This window comes from Canis lupus, chromosome 3, assembly GCF_048164855.1.
Source record: "Canis lupus baileyi chromosome 3, mCanLup2.hap1, whole genome shotgun sequence".
Lineage (NCBI taxonomy): Eukaryota > Metazoa > Chordata > Mammalia > Carnivora > Canidae > Canis > Canis lupus.
Window position 1 is genome coordinate 33,340,564 of NC_132840.1, and position 17,519 is coordinate 33,358,082.

The 17,519-nt window shown below is 55.9% G+C and overlaps 1 protein-coding gene across 8 annotated transcripts in view; it reads right to left on the reverse strand.

Annotated features, from left to right (window-relative positions):
• The window catches only part of LRP8 (LDL receptor related protein 8), a 79,928-nt gene that overhangs the window by 47,438 nt on the left and 14,971 nt on the right, over window positions 1–17,519 (reverse strand). The gene's annotated exons all lie outside the window — the stretch shown is intronic.

A 17,519-nucleotide genomic window follows, 5' to 3' on the forward strand; every position in this document is an offset into this window, starting at 1 on the left:
ATCCAGGGTCTGCGACATCATAATCTGCTACCATGGTAACAGATGGGCTGCCACAGAGGATTTGGGATTCCAGAGGGCAGTGGGGAGGAGCCGACCCCAGGGCAGAGTCCGGGGAGAATGGGAAATCCGGGACAAAGGAGGTAGGCGTTGCCACTTGTAACAAGAACACAGGCAGAGCAAAGCATCAGACACGCCGTGGTCAGTCGAACTCCACTCTGCTACACATGGGCTGTGTGACCTTTTGCAAGTTACACAACTTCTCTGAGCCTCACTTTCCTCACCTACATTCAGAAATAATAACCCTGCTTCACCAAACACACAAGGTTGTGGGAAGCGAACGGGCTAAGGATGGTGTTGGGGCTTCATAAACGGAGAAGCTTAAAGGTGCAAGTTTGAGGGAGGCATGTGAAGTCAGCAGCCTCGGCTGCTGTGTGCGTGACTTCAGGCCCATCAGTCATATAGGGCCACCGCCTCAGTTGGGAGATGGAGGTATGACGCCGACTGAATCTTAGATCCCTCAACACCCAGAGTCTATGATCTTGTGAAATTATCATGATTGCTCAGCCCCTCCCAGCTTCCTCCACCTCCAGGCCTCCTTCCAGGGGACAGTACACATCCCTCACACTGCTGTTCCCCACACCCCACTGGCAGCCCCAGGGCACACAGGGGATTTCAAAGCAAAGATGGGTCAGGGCTGCCAGGTGGAGCTGCTTGGTGTGACTCCACTCAGCAATCAGTGCTCTGTCCTGTCAGAGCCACAAGCTCCCACACAGCTCTCCCATTCTGCACGCCAGAGAGCCAGGGACCAGGAAGCTGACCAGCCCAGGAATCAAGGAAGGAATCCTGAAGGAGGGGGCCAAGTCCAAATAAGAGGAGTTAACCACCCGGTGGGAGTGACGAGAGGGACAAGGAGCATTCCAGAAGAGGGACAACAGGGCCTGGGGTGTGGAGGGGCCAGCAGACGGCCATATGGGGTTGGAGAGGAGGCAAGGGGCCTGGGAGCTCCCCTGGGCTGGAGACCAACTGGCCTTGCCTGGCCCCACGCTGCCCCTCAGAGGCCCCTTCCCCTGAACTCACCCAGCCTCCACTAAGGACAGGGGCTGCTGCTTAGTAGCCAACAAATACGCATGTCTCTAAGCTGCCTGGGCTTGGCTGAGGATCTGGTGAGACTGTGAGAGACGATGACTGGCCCCTAGCAGAGGAAGAGAGAGGCAAAGGGTAGGAGAGAGAGAAGGGAGGAGTAGCCATCCACCCAGATGTTTCAGATAAGACTTGCTGTCTTCCTCCTCTGTAGAGCCATGATGCCCACTGGCTTACTGAAGGTCCTGAGAAGGCCTGCAGATATCAGATTGACTTTGTTTCTCCCAGCACTTCCCAAACCTGTTTAGCCAAGGAACCTCCTTTTTTAGATGCCACGTCTATTAATTTCCCAGGAAACAAGTGCATCAATGAAGCACATCTGAGGAAATACTGCTGCAGGGCAAGTCCCTCATCCTGCAGATAAGATGAAGCCCACGGAGGCACAAAGGCCTATGGTCACACAGCTGAAGCCGGTACCTAGTTTTCTGTCTCTGGGCCAGCTCCACCAAACCATGAAAAACAGGAGAAGGTATTCACAGGGCACGTGGCCCAGAGTGAGGCTAAAGGGGATCCCGGTTGTCAGAGCAGGGACCTGTGCAGAGGAGAGCAGGGGCAAGGAGACGGGTATTGGGCCACATGGCACAGGGGGATAGGAGAGTCGTCAGGAATGCAAGCCCTCAGGTTTCTGCAGACAGGCCGTGGGCCCCCGGGGAATATTCTCTGAGGGCAGAGCAAAGACCCATAGCCAAGGTAGAGTCCAGCTTGACATGGCTGTTGAAGAGTAGCTCCCTTCCCCTCCTAGGGCACAGAGGGACCAGTCTGCTCCCACTTCCTCTCCTAAGCCTGGACCTGGCTCTGGCTCCCACAGCCTGGCCCTAAGGCAGCTGGGCCACTTGTACCCGGGTCGGGAGATGAAAGAGCCGCCCCCACCCCTGCCAGTTACCCTACTGCAGAGCTCGCCAGGCCCTGGCATTGCCAAGACAACCGCTGCCAGCAGAATGAAGATCCGGGTGGGGGCAGGGGGCGTGCCAGCCCGCCCCGGCCTACTAACCTGGCAGGCAGATTTAAATGACAGCCCAGGAAGCTACTATTAAACTGTCACCCCAGTCAACGGGACGACAGACCCCAAGTGTTCTCTGGCTGCAGCAACAACACAGCAGGGGTGAGAGGAGGAGGAGACTGTGGTCCAGAGCAACCTGCACCCCCTCCGGGGAGGCCCCTGGCTGCCTGCTCGGTCACCCATGGGCCACAGCCACCCTCCCTGGCTGTGGCAGGTCCTGGCACGGAGCTGCAGCACCGTGCAGGGCCTGAAAACTTGTTTTTTTTTTTTTTTTAAGCAGGGGAACTCTTTTTCCAAGTAAAACCTCGACATATGAAACAGGCAAAAACGGAGCTGCACTACTTACTAGAAATGGGGTGAGGGGAGAACACATTACCCATTTCCTCATCATCCCCTGAACAATTCTGAAACAGGCCCCGGGCGGGGGCATGAAACCCTGGGTTCAAGGCTTATCCCTAGCAGCACCAGGTTCAAGCCCCAACTCCCACCCCCCCAAAGCCCTTCCTGGATTTGTGATGTTCCTACGATTCTTCTGGTCAAGGATTCTCGTGGGTCTAAGTGGTGGGTGGTCTCAGTCTAAGTAGAGCACATGATTCTCAGTCTTGGGGTTATAAGTTCAAGGCCCATGTTGGGTGTGGAGATTACTTAAAAATAAAATCTTAAAAAAAAAAAAAAAGATCCCGTGGCTCTAATCTAACATTTAGAACAGCTTCTGAGGATTTAAGATTCTAACTCTCTAAGGAGCCAAGGTTCTAAGCACGCTGTGATCTGCTCACCTTCAGCCCCATGACGGGCAGTCCCAGCTCAGGACCGTCATTGCATAAGGCACACATGGCCACCAGCTGTGCATGGCCTCCAACTCCATCCTTGCAAGGCACCACATCTCTGAATCTGAGCGTCCCCACATGCTGACAAGCACACTCAAGGCTCTTGGCGGTGCTGGAAAGGCAAATGGTTCCCACCGTGTCCTAACACCCACCAAGTGCGGTGGGCGGGGCTTGGCTCCCAGCTTTGTGCGGCCCAGCAGGCTCTGGGGCCTCCGGCCACCACCATCCATCAGCAGGTGACATCTGAGTGTGCTTTGTCCCCCACCCTCTCATCCCACCTGGGGAGAAAGAGGAAATGAAGCAGCAGCAGGTGCTGGGAATGGGCGGTGGGGGCGGAGGGTTTGAGGCTGTGGCTGGTGAGGGCCGCCCCACAGGGGGACATGAGAAGGGTTGAAGGAGAAGAAGAAGAACAAAGCAGTGGGCCTGGGAGGACCACTCTTTGGTGAGGGCATCTTTGCTTTCTAAATTCGGCAGTTTCCCTCAAAATTTTCCAGGTTTTCTCCTCCTCTTCCAAACTATTCCACTAAGAAGCTACACATTTTATAACCTGTCCAGATGATAAAACAAAACAAAAAGGTGTGGATATGAGGTCTGGAAGGTCAGAGGGGAGACTGGATGGGAGGCTGCCACAGAGAGGTCTTCCTGGGGGAGGTGGCACTTGGGTAGGGCCAGATTCCCCAGCTGGAGGAGGGGCAGCGGAGGGATGGTAGGGTCCGCACGGCATCCCATGGTCGGCTGTGGAGGAGGACACAAATGTTGCTCACAAACTGCCCACACTACGTTGTTCTTAAATGAGGAGATGGGGTCTCCATACTGCCCTCAGCTCGGGGTCCTTCAAGAGATATGCCATCCTCATAGGTGAGGATGCAGAGAGGGCTCAGGACCAGGGGGGGAGGGGGGCTAAGCAAGTCTTCCTGGGGAGACTTGAACTCTAGTCCCGTCTCTCCTGGCCCAGGGCTCTTTCCTGAACGTCCTTAGCCTGGATGTTCACCTGTTTGCACAGCAGTGCTTCACCATCATTCCCATCATTTCCTTCATCCCGCTGTCCCCCTCACATGGGGTCTCACGCCAAGTGGGTGCTCAGAGAATACCTATGGCTCTGACCTCTTCCCATTCTGTGCCTCAGTTTCCCCAGGCGAACAGGTCTTTAAGGACGCCCTTCTGAAATTCCAGGTGTGTGGCTCTATGACAGAGATGTTGCTGTCCCTCCAAAAGGGTCACCTGGGGCTTCCGAAGCCCAGACCCTGCTCTGGGCCCCAGCACATCATAGCTGTTCTCAGACACTGCCGGCCCCCAGTCCCACCGTCACCAAGGGAGGTTCAAGCCCTTGCTGGGGTATGTGGGACTCCCTGTCGCCACGGGGAAGATGAGCGTCTCCGAGGGACTGACGACAAAGGGGTCTAACTGTCACAGTGATTTGTGGACACAGGAGGTATTGAGCCAGCGACAGCTGTAGGGGTGGGGGAAGGTGGGTGTGGGGAGAGGTGAATGGGATCCGCAGGCCTGGCTGGTGCCTACAAAAGTACCAAACATCACAAGAAGGGTGCTGCTTAGATGATAAGGTGGCACACAGCTCAGGCCGCTCCCACCCTGGATCTGGGCCATCCACTTGGCACTGAGATGTTAGAGCCCCAGAAACAGCTAGAGGGAGACTCGTGGTGCCCTCAGAGTAGAGCCTCCAGGGAGGAGGTGCGGCTGGAAAACTGCATGACCTCCAGCCACAGTCCAGCCGGGCTCCCGGCTTCCTGCTGCCCATCTACTCGGTGGAGAGCAGACGGCTGGCCCCAGAGGGGACTCAGCCTCCTCCCACCCAGGGACCTTCTGGTCTAGCCCTAGCCAGGCCACCCGAGCTGGGGTTCATGGCTCCCCCTCCCTCGGGCCAACAGCAGAGACTGCCAAGGTCCCCACCTCCCGGCCCTGCTCTCCTACCACCAGCCCCTGATCAAAGAAGGGGCAGCTCTACCTCTTCCTCTGCAGAAAAGACTCCAGATCCCACTGCAACCAGGCTCTGGCACCCACAGGGTGGGTGACCCCCACCGGACCGCTCAGGTTTCAAGAGCTCCCTGGGCAGACTCTGCAAGCCACGGGAGTCCAAGGACACAGACCGGGCAGGCGCTGCCTGGGGCAACAGCCCGGGTTGGGCCTGCTGGTGGTCAGGGAGCGAACGATGGAGTTATGACCCCGGCCTCTCTGGGAGGGGGGCGGTCCTCCTCCCACCCCACAGGCAGTCAGGGACCGAGCCCCTGTGGTCATGTCGAGGCAGCACCCTCCACCTGCCAGTCAGTGGCTGACCACACGGGGAAGTGGCCCTGGCTAAGGGGAAACTGCAAACATTTCCACCAATTGGGCAGCTGGGAGAAGTGCACTTCCCAAGAGGTGCCTCACTGGGCCATCCTGGTGACAAACCGGCAGCAAATCTCCCGTGTCTAGCCTGGGAGGCCCGGCTCTATTACGTGACCTTGCATAAGTCCTGCCTACTGGGTGCTTTGTCTCTTCCTCCACGGCATGGCTGGATTGGACAAGAGGCTCTCTAGTGCCTTTCCTCCAGAGGTGTAGTATTACCCACCACGAGGTCCAGAGCGAGAATGAAAGACAGTGGGAACTGTGGCTCTGTCCCTAGGCCCTGTAAGCCCACTCTGTGGCTGCAGGTGGGAGCCATAAAACCAGAGCCAGTTGCCGTTGCTCCGCTGGAGTCCTCTCCATAATCAGAAAACCATCCTTCCTGGTCCTGCCAGGTTCCCACCTCCCCAGGAAGATGACCAGTGTCTCAGCACAATCCTCATGGACACCTCAAGCTACACTGCTAATTGCTCTGGCTCCATCCCTGGCTCCCATGGCTTCCACATCCACACAAGGGTCACGGACAAACCGTGGGCTTTCCCACCAGCTACCTTGACTGACACAGCTCTGCCAGGCAGGAGGTGTGCATCCCTCTCTCCTCCCTCCTCAAGACCAGCTCAAGAACCTTTTTTTTCTTTTTAAAGATTTGTTTATTTATTTATTTATTTATTTATTTATTTATTTATCTGAGAGACAGAGACAGAGCACAAGCAGGGGGAGGGGCAGAGGGAGAGAGAGAATCTCAAGCAGCCTCTGAGCAGAGCATGGTGCTTGACTCAGGGCTTGATCCCACGACCCTGAGATCATGACCTAAGCCAAAATCTAGAGTCGGATCCTCAATGGACTGAGCCACCCAAGCATCTACTACTGATGGTGTCTGACCACTCCCTCTGCAGCCAACAAGGCAGAGAGGCGTGGAGACCCAGCCTGGGGCCCACAGGGCCCGAGCACTCAGGGAAAGCATTTACAAACTCCATTCCCATGGCTGCTTATTTTGCTGCCGTATTTCTGGCAGGTCAGATGTGGGCAGTGCCCGTAGCAAGCCCTTCCAGACTACACCCAGCCCGGCGGCCCGCGGCGAGGTGAAGATCTGCAGCCCTGCAGAACAGCATTCATCTCCCTGTCAACGGCCGGGGGAGGCCTCCCCTCCACTAGACCGGAGCACGGTGAGAGCTCAGTAAGTCATCCCAGTGATGTGGTCAGCCAGCCGTTGGTGGCCCAGCTACCCACCATGACGCCAGCCTCAGGCGGAAGCAAACCCTCCCTGTCTCATCTTAGCAGGGCCCTTGGCTACAGGAAAGCCCTTCACAGGGCTTCCCTGGGGGAAGCCTTCCACAAACCCAGGCTTGGGCTGGGGAAGAGGGTTCTGAGTGGCCGGGGCCTCGGAGCTTCCCCTGCAGGCTTTCCCTGACCTCTGTGGTGGCCTTGGACCAATCTCTTACCCTCCCTGTGCCTCAGTCTCCTCATCTAGACATGGGAGGAGAAAGGAGTCAGGTTTGTCATGTGTGTCCTTCATGGGCCTGCCTTGGGCCCTCACCAGGTCAAGAACGGGAGGGACAGATGAAGGAAGGGCTCTCCAGGCCTGCAGGCAGGGCTGAGCACAGTCAGCACCTGCTTCCAGGAGGGGCAGCAGGGGTGCAGCTGGCTGACAGGGACAGCAGAGGAGGTAACTGGTTCTGGGTGGCTGTTCCATGGGGAGAGGGGAAGGGCCCTGAAAGTCGGGGCCACAGAGGAGCAGCAGACCTGGGAGGGGGATCTCAGGGCTGCTGTGAGGATGGAGACTGTCTGGTTGGAAACTCGGCAGAGTCCAGCAGGAATGTGCAGAACTAAGATCCCAAATGGAGGTGGTGCTGATGGCATATGGGACCCCAGCTCCCTGCCCCTAGCTCTCTCCTGGGCCCTGCTCTTCACAGCAGTTCTATGAGGGGGCACACAGGGTGCCCGGGGCATCACTACCTTTGAGAGATGAGGCAGCAAAGCCCTAGAAAAGTAATGGATTGTCCCAAGGTGACAGGGCTCAAGCAGAACCAGAACTAGGCATTTTTATCCATAATGCTCTCCAAGGAAATTGAGGGGGGTGAGGTTGCCATGTGGCCTCAGCCATGCCCCCCTTTTGAGGAGTCTCAGTGCCCTGGCTGAAGACAAGGGCACTGAACTTGGGGGTGTTGGCCCTCCCAGCACCTCCCGTCTCTGCAAGTGGAGACAGCTGGCAGGGCGGAGGGCAGGGCTGGGAGCTCAGGCTGGACCTCAGGGAAGAGGTGCTTTTGGTTGACAGCAGTGGGGACTGGGGACTCTGGTTTGATCCAGAAGTCAAAGTTTGATTCTAAAAGCAGATGGAGAAGGTGGTTTCTTTCTTTCTTTTTTTTTTTTGGTGTCTTGGTCCTTCTGGAAGGCAGTGGGGTCCACTCTCCGAAGCCCCTCAACATCCTGGGGAAGGGGCTAGGAATGGAAATGTGGAAACCCATTCCCATTGGACGTGGGAATGTGGAAACTCTGCCCAGCAGGTTCCTGGGGGAGCTGGCCCCTGGGCCTCCAGCTCCCACATCCTCCAGCTCCCACATCACCTCGGGCTGCTGATGTTTTGTCCAGTGGGCGGGCGGCCTACACCGTCAGCAGGGCACTCGATGTCCTGAAACCACCGGTGTGACTACGGGGAAGCTACTTAACCTCCCAGAGCCTCGGCTCCCTCACCTATTAAATGGGGCTAACCCTAACTACACCCCTTGGAGGGCACAGATCACGGGAGATTGCAGGTGTTGAAATTATCTGGTGAACTGTACAGCCTACAAAGGCAATGCAGCTCTTGTCCATGACTGTGTGGTTTCTTACCATCACCTCCACTGACCTTCCTGCTGGGACTTTGGAAGAAAACTTGGTTGCCTCCCTGCTGGAAGGGGAGAGGCCAAGGGCAAGTACACAAGGGGCTCGGTTCAGATGGGAGAATGCTCTGGGTCCCCCGAGGTGCCGGGAGGTGGCCAGTACAGACGGGGCCATGGGGGGCGGGACGGTAGATTACAAGCAGAACATACCTGGAGTCAGGCCCCAGAGGCCATCTGGTCCAACTCTTACATTTTGGGGAAACGGAGGCCAGAGAGGGCCTAGCCTACCCAGAGGTCACACTCCCAAGGCAGCCTCAGCAAAGCAATTACATTCCTTCCCAAGACCCAGTCATGGAGCAGAACTAACTGCAGCCTGAGAGACTCGCAGTCATAAAACAGACTCTTAGAATCACTGAACAGACATTTCAATTCTAGGAGAGGCCCTTGGAATCTTAACACACATGGTCTAAAACGCACTTGCACCCAAATGGCCCAGGGTTAGCACCGTGGATGCGAAGAAGCTGTCCAACTCTGAAATCATGGAGAGAATCTTAAACCCACAGACAGAAGACAGAGCCCCAGAAGGTTCTCATCCAGGCGCCAGGACTGGCAAAGGCCTGCCCCTTCCCCCACCCAGTGCAGGAATCCTCTGTTCCCACTGCTGACATATGGCCATCCTGCCCTCTTGAATGCTCTCAGCGACAGGGGACTCAGTCAGCTGTGCCGGCTGGAGGCTGGACGCGTTCCTTCCTCTTGAACAGAGAGGGAAATAAGTTCTCAACAGGAGATCCCCACTTTGTACAAATGGGTTTTTCACCCCTCCTTGTTCTTTGGCTCTGGTCAGAAAGATTCCTAGGGAAGTGGAAAGGAGCCAAGAGCTGCCACAAAATGACTTTAACCACCAGACAGGCTGGTAATAGGTTTCGGTGGGAAAAAAGGAAGGAGAGGAGCGATTAATTCCAACTTGCTACGCGATAAAGGAAATTAAGGCATAATACCGAGAAGGCAGCAATTCTATTAACCTGTATGGAATACCAATTACTTCAGTCTTCTCAAAATTGCTAGAAATAAAGAGAAAACCCCAAAAGAGAATGTGATTGTGGCCCAGGGCTCATCTGGATTAGGCTGTTTGTTTGCCCTGGCACCCTAATGATGGGAATGAGAAAAAATTCCCCGTTTCCTAGGAGACGGCCGTGCTGGAGTTGGGGAGGAAAGGCAGGCCCACGCACGCGTTGCCACTGGACTGCTTGGCAAAGAGCTCAGGGCAGAGGGGTCCCCAGGCGCCCTTCAGGGAGAGCTTGGTGCAATGGTCCCCAGGGCCTCCCCGCGTCCCACACCCTCAGTCCTGTGCTTGAGAGGGACCGGGGGAGGGTCCAATGACCCCTACTCTAACTGGAAAGTCTTAGATCTCCATTGCTGGAAGCCAGAAGACTCAAGCCAGGGGCCTACTGTGTACCAGGTGCCCTGCTAGCTGCCGGCAAGCCCTGCAGTTTGGAAAGACCTTCAGAGCTGGCCACATCTCAGGGTGCTCCAGAGCTGGGGCTCAGGGCTCTGGCTGAGACCACCCACCTATCTGGGCAGAGTTAATGGCATGGATACCACTCACTGCCTCCAGCCAGGGGCCCAGCAGGACAGGTATGAGGCCTCTGGGCCACATCTAGGCAGGAAACAGTGGAGAAGGGGGTGGGCAGGTGCCCGCAGATCCTCACATCCTGCCCAGGCCTTGGCCATCTCTGCCACTGCTCACCCCTTACCCTGAGGTTCTGAGCCAGCATGGTAACTCCAACAAGACAGGTCCCAACACAGCGTGAGTGAATGGGAAGCCACTTCTGAAATAGCCTGCTCTGTGAACATGCCCATTGCTCGGGGACTTCCAGCCGCTTCCACCTTGTCTTCAAGTAGACACTGTTTCCTAGCACTGAGGTTTGGCCATACTGGTCTGCTGCCCACTACAGCCCCCCTCCCACCAGGAGCAGGTTAAGGAACCAGGGCTGACATCCTAGATCCCCTCCCCTTAGCAGCTATGTGACCACCAGCAGGTGACTTGACCTCTCAGAGCCTGGGTTTTCCTCATCTAAAATTGTGATGGTGAATCCTGACTTGCAGGGTACTTGGTTGTGAGATTCGTCTATCCGCTGACATACGGCTGGCACTTAGAAGATATCTAGGATATTCTAACATTTCAGAAAATAGAAATATTAGAAAATGTTCAGTGATGGAAAGTACAACCTTTCTCAGTGGCTCTCCCTTTCCCTGACTCTGTACATAGTAGTAGGTCCTTGAGATGTTCCCATTATGGTTACACTAAAGGGCACCGGGAGGCCTAACCTGTGTCGTCCATGGGCCTCCAGGTTCTTTCTAAGGTAGTTTTTCCATGTGTAAGTAGGAAGGCGGTTCCCTGAAGAGCCACATCAGGGCGGGCAGCTGGAAGGTGCTCCACGGCCCATTTCTGGGTGAATGATGAGCCTGTCCAAGGTCAAGCTCATGGGAGGCTGGGGGGGTCAGGGGGTCACACAGGCTCATACATCTTCCTCATTCTCTGGACGTTCCCCCTCTACTATGAAGTCTTCCATGTCCCCATGTGGGACCCAAGGCCTCTTTTGGTCACGGACTCATCACCCTGGATTATTGTCACTCAACTATCTTTCCCCACCAGCCTAGCAACTCACCAGAGGTAGGATAGGTCTACACGGTGGGCAGTGAAGGGACACTTAGGGAATGTGTGTGGGACAAACGAATGAGTCAATGAACACAAGCAATCTTGAGGCCTGGGTCTTTTCTTTTTTTTTTTTTTTATTTTATTTTATTTATTTATTTTTTTTTTTGTTTTATGATAGGCACACAGTGAGAGAGAGAGAGGCAGAGACACAGGCAGAGGGAGAAGCAGGCTCCATGCACCGGGAGCCCGACGTGGGATTCGATCCCGGGTCTCCAGGATCACGCCCCGGGCCAAAGGCAGGCGCTAAACCGCTGCGCCACCCAGGGATCCCTGGGTCTTTTCTATCTATACAGAATTTACAAACCATATTCAGCACACTGCATTCTGCATACACAGTAAAAACAATCGTTGTTAATCCACTGCTTTAAAAGTCCTCCATTTAGGGATCCCTGGGTGGCGCAGCGGTTTAGCGCCTGCCTTTGGCCCAAGGCGTGATCCTGGAGACCCGGGATCGAGTCCCACGTCGGGCTCCCGGTGCATGGAGCCTGCTTCTTCCTCTGCCTATGTCTCTGCCTCTTTCTCTCTCTCTCTCTGTGACTATCATAAATAAATAAATTTTAAAAAATAAAAATAAAAATAAATAAATAAATAAAAGTCCTCCATTTATGTATAATGACCCGGGCTTCAGGGGATCCCACGTTCTCTCCAGTTAGTTGGTTGGCACTCCCACATCCTCCCCCCAGTGACAAGAAACTCCTAATGTCCCCTTTCTTCCTTTCTAAAGACACAGCCATAGTACCAAGGAGAATAGAGCTAGGAGCCAAGAGGCCTGGGTTCCGGTACCAACCATAGGGCTGTGTGGCCTTGAGCATGTTACTCACCCTCTCTGGGCCTTAGTATCACACCTGTTGGATAAAGGGTGAGTCCCACTGCTTTATGGGTCCTGTTCTTGCTCTACTTCATTGTTATATGGGAGGCTGGAGCTGCGGGACAGTGCTAGCACCCAGGTTGATGGTTCTGGGGAAAGGTTCACGATCTGCAAAGCTAGGGAGGGCACCAGCCTCCTTTTAGGGTGCCACCTCCTGGCCATCTCCTTAGAGAACTTTGGGGACATGTGGCCCTGATTATGGTCCAGACCCTCATCTATCCACTGCACCTCAGGGTTTACAAGGCTCTTTGTATACACCTCTCCTCATTGAGTTCTTATAACCACCCTGTGAGGCTCAGAGAGAGACAAGACAGGCCTAGTCCCTGCAGCTTTATATCTGCCCAGTGTCCTGACCTGATGCCACCTCCTTGCCAGCACAGTGGCCTAGCTGCCTCCTTCCCCAAATGGGATGGACATGGGGTCTGCAGTGCAAGTCCTGACCTTGCCCTCTGAGCAGCCCTGAGAAATGGGGGTGGTACTGTCTCAAGAACATCTCCAAGTCACCATGAAAATTCGACAGCATAAAAGATGCCAAAGGCAAGAGACACTGGCCAGCAGAGCAGAATGAGCATGGCACAGCAAGTTCCAGAGCCTGAGTGCCAGTCCTGGCCCCTCCACACCTTGGTTCTGTGGTTGGGCAGGCCTGGGCTTCCCCATCTGTCAAAAGGGGAACAAGACCCTCCGCGCCTGCCCCCTGCAGGCCACGTGTGTACTTGCCAAAGCCACCCTGCTCTCCCCCGTGCGAGGCCCACTCTGTGATCTCCACCTCAGCCAGGAGGGTTGAGGTCTGCCCCCTCTCTGCACACAGCCCAGCATGACTCACCGCCCCCAAAAGCGAGGCCTGAAGTGTGCTCAGACAGGCGTGCAGACCCTCAGGCACATGCACATGGCACGTGTACTCTCATATGAGCACACGCACATACAGAAAGGCACACCTTGCACACTGAGATGTGCCCCACACACCAAACATACCCAGACACACACGCCACACCGTGCACACACGCCACAGCACACGGACTGCACACCCACACATGCACAGGTGGCTTCACATGACATTCACACACTATAGACAAATATGCATAGATTTTCCTGCTTCTCTCACGACAGCCAGATGGTGGGATTCTCCCAGAGGGCTACCATTTAATGCTCTAATTAATTAAAAAAAATTCTAGGTACGCGGAGCCTGGGTTTGTTCCAAACGTCTCAGGCATGGCACAGCTCAAAGCCAAGGAGAGAAGCAGGTATGAGGGGAGGACTGTGGGGCCAGGGATATATCCCGCCCTGGAGGGTTGATACCTAGCCTAGCAAGGGGGGCTGGGCTCCAGGGCCATCTGCCCAGACATGAGCCTGGTCCTGGTTCCAAGACTGCCCCACGACCCGGGACAGGGACAGACTCCTTCACAGCATCCCTGGCAGGGCTGTCCGGCCTCGGCAGACCAGGGGCTCGGTCCCCGAGGAGGCCACTGAGCTCCTGTCAAACTGCACAGCAGTTATGGGGCTTGAGTCCAGACCCAAATTCACTCTTTAGGGGCCTTACTGTGTGAGGCAGTCTGGGAGGAAACAAAGCACAGAGCTCCATCGTCTGCAGCATGAGATGGATGAGGGTAAAGATAATGGGCAGGTCCAGAGGGACTTGCAATACCCCCTGTCCTCCCGCTTACATGCCTCTAGGGAGGGGGAGCTCACTACATGCCCCAGCAGCCTGCTCTGACTGGCTCGTAGTCCATCCTGTCCCGGTCTCCCGCTGAGCCCCGGCTGCTCTCTGGGCCACAGGGCCCAGGCGTGTTAGGCTGGCAGGAACCACGCCACACGCACCCCAGGCCTTCCCTCTGACTTTCCCGGGGGCACGTGCTTTGCTGCTGAGTGTTTGGGAAAACGCAGCAATAAATTTACCGCCTCACTTATGAGTAATTTGCTGTCAGGAGCTCTGCGTAAGCAGAGGACTGAATTAACGAGGCTTAATTAACATTAATGTTGTGACAGATCTCAACCCTAGCTGGAAATCCCCCCTCCTCGCAGCCCCGGCCCTCGCCTGCCGCTTGGGGGCTCCTGTGGGAGGTGACAGGCCCAGGGAGGGCTCTGGGAGCGGTTGATGGACGTGATGTGGGAGGAGGGGGTGCTGCCTCCTTTCTAGGATTAGGAGGGATTTGGGATCTGGGGGCTGGAAGCCTGCAAGAGCTCAGCCAGGAGCTTCTGCAATTCTAATTCCAAAGGAGCTTTCAGGTTAAGTCCTTCATCCTCGCCTGGTGCAGTGGCAAATATGTAGACCTCAGAGGCCCAGCCGCCAGGGCTCGAACTCGCCACTCACACACTGCATCTCCCCACCCCTCTGTGCCTCGCCACCCCCGCAGCAGAGGGCTGGGGGTGTCAGGGGATTCACGAGGCCACCCACAGAAGGCAGACGTGTTCTGGGATCTTCATCTCAGCCACTCCCTCCTGAGTGATTACTGTGCCCTGTGGTCATCACCTCATCTAATCCTCCCACAGGCCTTTGAGGAGAGGATTGCTAGAACCCCACTGTACAGACGACAGACCCGAGGCACTGAGAGGGCAGTGATAGTCCAAGGGGGTGAGCAAGCAGAGCAACCCAGTACACTCACTGGCGAGCCAGTGGGTAACTAAAGAGCCAAGGTGAGGGGTGAGCTCAGTCGGTGGGGCCATGTGGGGTGGGCACAGGGCCTGGCAGTAATGTTTGTGGAATCAGTCTATGAATGACGGAAAAAGGAGAGAAGTTGCATCCCACCAAAGGGGCCCAGGAACCTGTTTCTCCACCACTAAGACTTACTAAGCTGCCCCCTCCCCCCGCCGAGTGCCCAGCCAGTGACAGGCTCTGGAGAAGAGATAAATGTGGTGGAAAGTGCATGCCCTGCTCTCAGGATCGGTACCACTGTCTACTCCTGGCATTCCCCCAGGGCACCCAGCTGAGGTCTGGCACGAGGTGGACACACTATAATTTATCATTAATGACTGCCATTATTAATATTAATGGGGAGGATAATTCCAGCCAGGACCAACATCAAGGAGCAGCAGAAGACCCAGCTCCCCACCACCTACCTGACAGCTCGGCCCAGCCACAGTAAGATCCCTAGGTGCCACCCTGCTCTCAAGGCGAGGACAGGCTCTGAGCTTCAAGTCCCAGGTCTCTCCCGAAGGACTGCCCGGTTGAAACCCTAGTGTCAAAGATCTGCCCAGGAGTAGTGTGGGGAGGAAGGTAGGGGCAGATCCACCTCCAGAGCATGGCCCCTCTTCAGCCCTGCCAAGCCCCACATATTCCCAAACTCTGCCACAGAACCTGCCCACCCAGCCGCCCCTCACCTCCTGACTTAGACATCAGCCACATGACCTCAAGCCACCTGCTACCTTCTACCTCATTCCTCTCCTCTGTAAGACGGGGGATAAAACAGTACCTATCGAACAGGGCTGATGGGAGATCAAATGAGCTACTCTCAGGCATGGAGTAAAGGTCGATAAATGACAGCTGTGATTACTGATAACCCACAGATCAGTCGTGGTGGAGACCCAGCCCTGTCCGATGCCACCAAAGAGACAGATGAGCTGGGGGGTGTCTCTGGTCTGCAAGGCTGCTCTAAGGCAGCATGGTCAGCAAGGGGCTCTGTGTGGCCCCTGTGACAGGTCTGAGACCCATGAGGCCTTTCAAGGACAGAATCAGAAAGAACACTGTTTCTGGAAATAGAGCTGCCATATGAGGAAGTGAGGTCTCTACCCCAGAAGGTGTGCAAGCAAGGATCCATCCATTCACTGAACAAGCATCCACTGAACCCCTCCTGTGTGTGAGGCCCTGTGTTGGGCACGGGGTGCTGGAAAAGATGGCAGTGACCTAACTCTGCCTGGGGAAACCCACACTCTATAAAGGGATGCTGAAGGTACCAGTCTCCCTGGAACAGGCCTGTCCACTCCTTCTTGAAGCCTAGAGAAAAATCAAGAGGCCTTAGGAAACCCCCAGGCTAAGTTCTGGCCCTGCAGACATGAGGCCAGGCCCCACCTGCTCTGAGCCCCCCATGGCCCCAAGGGCCTCCTGGTGCCCATGCTCTCCTGTCCTGGTCCACCCTGACCACAGCTCAGCCCCAGGCCCCAGAGCACCGGTCCAGCCCAACACTCAGTGTCCCCTGGGGTAGGGCCTCGCTGACACAGGATATGGAAAGAGAGGAGTGGCCGTCCGCGTTTGGGCAGAGCAAGGCCATGGCCATTCCCAGGCAGGTGATAGGCTCACCCCTTGCCCATTTTCCTGCCCAGCAGCTTCCATGCCCCTCGGCCACTGCAGTTCCTAGGGAGCTGGCTTCAAGGAAGCCCAGCAGCCAGACCACCAGCTGCTGCCCCCTCCCCATGCAAACCCTGGCCACAAAGCACCCTCCCCCCAGTTCTGCCCGCCTGCGGTGACAGCCTCTTGGCACCAGCTCTCCCCTTCCCTCCATCTGTCAGGAGTTGGTGCAGACAGACTGTGAGAACCACAAGAGGAAGTAGCGGCTCTGTTTGGCCCCTCCCCCTCCCCCTGCCTCCCCAGCACTCTCCCCCTACCCCCCTACCCCACATCCATCCTCCCGTTCCCCCCTCCTCCCCGTGTCTTCCTTTCCCTTCCATCTGTCTCCATCTTCTCCTACCGATGAAGACACTGATGAAGGGGGAGTGGGGAGAGAAGAAGGACCATCCAATGACCAAGCCAATGACCCCCACTTACTTGTAACCACCACACACCACGGCCGAGACTCAGCACCCATTTGTTTTCACACCTGCACCCCGTGGGCCTATGGGCTCAGTGTCTCCATCCGTCCAAGTGGTGCAGTAGATCCTGCCAGGCCCACCTCCCACGGGTACCAGGAGCCCAGAGGCAACACATGGGAAGGGCCTAATAAACTGTAGAGCCTTGTGCAAGTTCTTGGTGTCCTCAGTTTCTTCCCATTTAACACAGGAAATACTCCTCTTGGGAGTGGTGAGACCGGAATGGGACATGAACAAACAGAAACACAGCTTGAAGATTATAAATGGCAGCAGGAAAGTGAGACTGGGTCACCAAGATGATCCTCACCATATTACTATGAGGTGAGCAGGGCCATGCTGGGGAGACCGAGGCCCAGACACAGCAGTCACAAAGCTGTGTCAGATGCAGGATGAGAACAATGGCCAAGTGCCCTGGCCCTGTCCACACCAGCACCCTGACCAGGATACTCTGAGCTCCTCCGGGCCTTCCAAGGGGCTCTACATCTCCTTGAATTCTCCCAAATTGCGGAAGGGTCAGCTTTTTCTTTCTTCTCAAGCGAGCCCTGCCCAACCAGGGCAGCAGAACCCACAAGTAATGGGGTGGCCCTGCTGCAGATGTAGAGGGAGTTTGTAGGACACAGGTACACTGGCACTTTCCGCTGTCAAACCAGGACAGCTGTGAGCCAGCCAGGATGAGTTAGTCACACTGGATGGGGTAGGCCCTGGGCCACACCAAGCTGCTGGGCAAATGCAGCCGTGGGCATTTCCCCTGAAATAGAGCAAAACCTGTGCTCACTCCTACCCAGGGAAGCTTAGCCCAAAGGCACTTCCCCAGGACTCATAGAGACACCCCTACCTGGCATGTGCCATGTAAGGAGTGGAAAGAGGTCGGGAGGGGCACTGGGCACGTGGACCCAGACAGAGCTCCATCCTGTCTTCCTCGGGCCCTGGCTGGATCCCCCTGCCCCAATTCCCAAGGCCTGTGGTCTGGTGTGAACCAGAATCATCATCAGACCATCCCAATGCAGAGTGGTAAGGACAGAGAGAAACACAGGGATGGACAGCCCAGAGGATGCCCAGGCCCACCTGG